Raw genomic sequence first — 4,705 nt, 5'->3', positions numbered from 1 at the left:
ACTGGGAGCAGGAGGCGGACGCGTGGGGTGGAGAGAGGTCGCGGTAGCCGTGCGAGTGGGGCGAGAGGGCGAGTCACAGGTGGAGGGACGTGTCCGTGGTGCACGGTTTTGGCGGTGTACGCCGACGGGGTGCGAGATGAGGCGAGTAGCCACGATTTGCGTGAGCCGCGTTAATCTCAAACAGTCCGTTTCGTTCGGGTAGTGTGCGCGGAAAAGAGGAGCAGTAGCGGTCAGAGCGCGCCCCTCCACGGCGGGATAGGGAACCGGAGGCGCGCCCGTTGACGCGCAAATAGGTGAGGTTTGGGTTTACAGTGAGTTTTCTGCGGTACGCCAGGTATGACCGAATCGCGCGGTCACAGGACCCCCGTTTACGGACCGATATGGAGGAGATGCAGATGTGTCTCGATTTATGCGGGTGGCGCCAGGGCACCGTACGCGCCGAGAGGCCCAGGGACGGCCGAGGAGAGAATCGAACAGGACCCCCGTTTTGGGACTTAGCGCTCCAACACAATCAGTTTTCGGTACCGTGATTTCGCGGGTACGGCCAACCGTCGACGTAAGTGGAACGGGCCCCGTTTCGGACGTAGGGGTCCGGTTCTGTGCAGGGAGGGAGCCGGTAGCTGCACCGCCCTCCTCCGCGGCCACGGCCCCCCCCCCCCACCCCATGCCTCGAATGAACAGGACCTCGTGCGATCGGACCGTTAAGAGGTTCGTTTCCGTCTTTGTATGTGTACCGGCGGCCTCCGGCGTCGCGGAGCGCCTGTTCAAGTCAGAGAAGGTCGGTTTTACTAGCTGGTTGTGCGATCGGAGTCTCGTTTCGATCGCCGTTACGAATGTCAAGGCTTCCAAGTGCGACGACAAGAACAGACGTAGAGCAAAAGGATGAACACGACACGATTCCATCTCGCCCAGCGTTGGCTCCACGCGTTACCGTTTGCGCTTTCCTGTGGGCACACACATTCCGTTGGGCGGACACTGACGCATTCAGCTTGCCTCCCCATGAACACGACGACGACGTTGTTTCTCTGTTCCGACCCAGCCATGTACACGAGCCCTTTCCGTACGTATGCGCGAGTAGGCGTTCGAGACCCCGCCCGTATGTACACATACGTGGTCGTATTTTCTTTCTTGCACCCTGGCCGCTATACGTACATGTACATGCTACGTGCGCGCCTCTACTACGACATGTGTGCGCCTCTACATCCACCAGTATATATGTACGTACATGTTCGCGACCAGAATGACAACGCTACGTACGCTTCGACCAGGTGGGTCCCGACTGTCAAGCACATCCTTGCCTGCGAAGATGTAGCTGGTGGGTCCCAGCAGTCAAGGGGGTGAATCATTTTTTTTGCCCGGACGCACTTCCTTGCGTGCGAAGATGTAGCTGGTGGGTCCCAGCAGTCAGGGGGAAACGTTTTTTTCACGAAATACAATGGCCCGTCCGGTGGGTCCCAGCTGTCAGGTGGAGGAATAATAATTTTGCGCGTAATAAGGACGCAATTCCTTGCTGCGGCCATGGACCCAGCTGTCAGCCTCTCCGCGTACAGTCCACGTCTGATGGAAGACATTCCTTGACCATGTTGACCACGCCGCGCCGAGAGCACCAGGGCGGTGGACGACGGCGAGGCCTAGGAAGGGGACGACGCAGAGCCGGGGAAGACGCGGCAGTGGATGCTCATGCGTAGAGGAGTATGAGGGTTCACTCGTTCGGCTGCAGTGTGCGGCTGCCGTCGCCGCAGAATAACAGGGGGTGTGGGTGCGTAGAGGGATGGCCTGGCCAGCGGTGGGAGTAGTAGGGGGCGGTGAGGCCTCCGCGGCATCACAGCCGGCCATGGGCGGCAGGAGCAGGCGGCATGACCGGCGCTGCTTTGGGCGGCTGGAGCAAGAAGACCAGAGGTTGAAGAAGCACTACGGTCGTTGGATGGACATCGTACGGTCACTGGAGCTAGAATCGTTCATATTGACTAAAGTTGACAAAGGCCCCCGTCCCAGTCAACTTAGTAGGCCCACAAGTCAGCCTCCCACCATGGTGGGTCCTAGCTAGCAGGGTGAGTATTCATTTTTTTGCGCGTAAGAAGGAGGCACTTCCGGTGGGTCCGAGCTGACAGCGGGGGGAATGTTTTTTCGCGATATAAGCTGGCCCGTCCGGTGGGTCCCAGCAGTCAGGGGGAAACATTTTTTTGCGAAATAAGGTGGCCCGTCCGGTGGGTCCCTGCTGTCAGGTGGAGGAATAATTATTTTGCGCGTAATAAGGAGGCACTTCCTTGCGGCCGCCTGGACCCAGCTGTCAGCCTCTCCACGTACAGTATTCTTCCGATGGAAGTCGGTCATTGACCACGTTAACCACACCGTGCTGAGAGCACCAGGGCGGTGGTCTGGACGACGGTGAGGCCTAGGAAGGGGACGGCGCGGAGCCGGGGAAGACGCATCAGTGGAAGTCCGCGCGGAGAGGAGTACAAGGGTTCACTGGTTCGGCTGCGGTGTGAGGCTGCGGCCGCCGCAGAATAACAGGGGGTGTGGGTGAGTAGAGGGATGGCCTGGACAGCGGTCGGAGTAGTACAGGACTGTGAGGCCTCCGCGGCATCATAGCCGGCCACGGGAGGCAGGAGCACGCGACACGACCGGCTGCTTTGGGCGGCTGGAGCAAGGAGATAAGAGGTTGAAGAAGCACTATGGTCGTTGGATGGACATCGTACGATCACTGCAGCTAGAATCGTTTATATTGACTAAGTTGACAAAGCCCTTGGTATGCGTCAACTTAGTAGGCCCACAGCTCGGATTTGGCAGAGAACATATAGCCCATTTGCGATTTGTAAGAATGTACAACCCATTTTTTAATTCTAATGGAATTTACTACGGCCCATGTACAGTTTGTTAAAAGTACGTCCCAACTTCTAGCTAGGACAACGATCAATAATTTCAAACAACTGCTCAAAACAGAATTCAAAAAAAATCCCCACATTTTGATGGGATCTGAAATATTTTTATCCAAAATTTCTAGTCATGTCAAATATAATTTCAAAATAAAGTTGTATTACGTTAAAATCCAACGAAATATTGCGCGCGTAACAAGTAATGAAATTAAAATTTTCAAATTCCAAAAATAATATATTTTTCAAACTAATTACGTGTTTGGTGCATAGTAACTGTCCAGTTATTATAATTACATCCCATTTATTATTTCTTAAAGTCTATTTTCTTGTTAAGCCTAATGCATACCTCCTAGGAAAGTTTGCAGCCTAGCAGGGCGGAGAATAACAAGTTGACCCAGATATTGTGTACAACTGTCGGCCCAGTTCCATTGCTGATGTTGAAAAAAAGGCCTGTGTAGTACAATACAACCTAACATGGTTACTCAGCCCACATTCAGCGACGCCGAAAAGGCCCAAACAAGGCTTCTGTACAACGTTTTGAAGTCACTGAGCTCAACTAATAACTTAAGAAAAAAGTTAGATTACAGTGGAACCTAATTAAAACTTGTCACGAGCAAATAAATAATTCAACGGATCCCACTTGTGCGTCTGCGCGTGTGTGTGTGTGTGTGCGTGTGTGTGTGTGTGTGAGAGAGAGAGAGATAGAGAGACCCATCGGTCGATGCTCGTAAATACATCTTTCAGCCATATGCATTGCTGATGCTCAGTAAAAACTTATATAGTTGACACAATCATATAGAACATCATAGCACACTGAACTTGCATACAAAAATTTCATGCAGGCGGCACAATCAGGATGGAAGCAGTGGATCGCTACGGGAAGGGCTATGTTGAAACCAACGAAGTCGTACATAACGGTTCATCGTCTTTATCAATGACGGGGAAATATCTTGAATGTTGTGCAAAGAAAACAGACGGACAACACAATAAGTTCTGCTAGCACATTAAGTTGACGTACATCCCTTTCTAAAAAAAGTTCAGGTACAAAATTAGAACAGGTCACAATCAAATGTACTGGAATATCAGTGCTTCACACCCATAGCTCGGATTTAACTAGTACTCCCTCCATTCGGGAAAAGTTGTCCACAGGGCAGTGTATTTGTTTTTTTGCAAAAAAAAACCACAGAGTTTTAAACACGTCACAAAGAAGTCCATCTCCTTCCTTCCTCCTCCCCCGTCGCCCGCGCCTTGCAGCCATCGACGGCTACCCACCTGCGCCGCCACCCGCCTGGAGCTGCGCTGCGACCAACACGAGAACCGTGGCCCAGCCCGCGACCAACAACAGCGCCGCCGCCCGCTTGCACCTGTGCCGCGGCTTACCACCTGCACCGCCCGCTGTGAAGGCGACCTGCGCTGGCGCCCTCCTTGAGCTACGCCGCCGGCCCCATTGAAGGTCGCCGCCCACCTTCGCCCACCTTCGCCGCCCACCTGCACCTCCGATTTCGTCCGCTACGTCCGCCGATGTCGTGGAAAATTGCGCCCACTCCCGCCTCTCATGCTACTACTGGTGGACGACACCGGCGCCGTGGAACTTTGATGCTGCCTTTGCCTTTTCCCCTGCCTCGCCTCTGCTGCCACTCCCGCCTGTGCTGGTGAGTCTGCCCCGCCCGCCTCTGCTACTGCTGCTATTCAATTTGTTGCTGTGAGTCTGAATTTGCTGTTCTCAGTACAAGCAGAGAAAATTCAGTCAGGGGATACAAAGCTAGAGAAATAATCCAGGACAAAGGTTGTACACTGCTGCTAAATGATGAACGGATTATAGTGAAAAT

Source organism: Triticum urartu, chromosome 6 (genome assembly GCF_003073215.2).
Source record: "Triticum urartu cultivar G1812 chromosome 6, Tu2.1, whole genome shotgun sequence".
Lineage (NCBI taxonomy): Eukaryota > Viridiplantae > Streptophyta > Magnoliopsida > Poales > Poaceae > Triticum > Triticum urartu.
The sequence above is the reverse complement of the archived record's forward strand: the minus strand, read 5'-3'. Positions refer to the sequence as shown.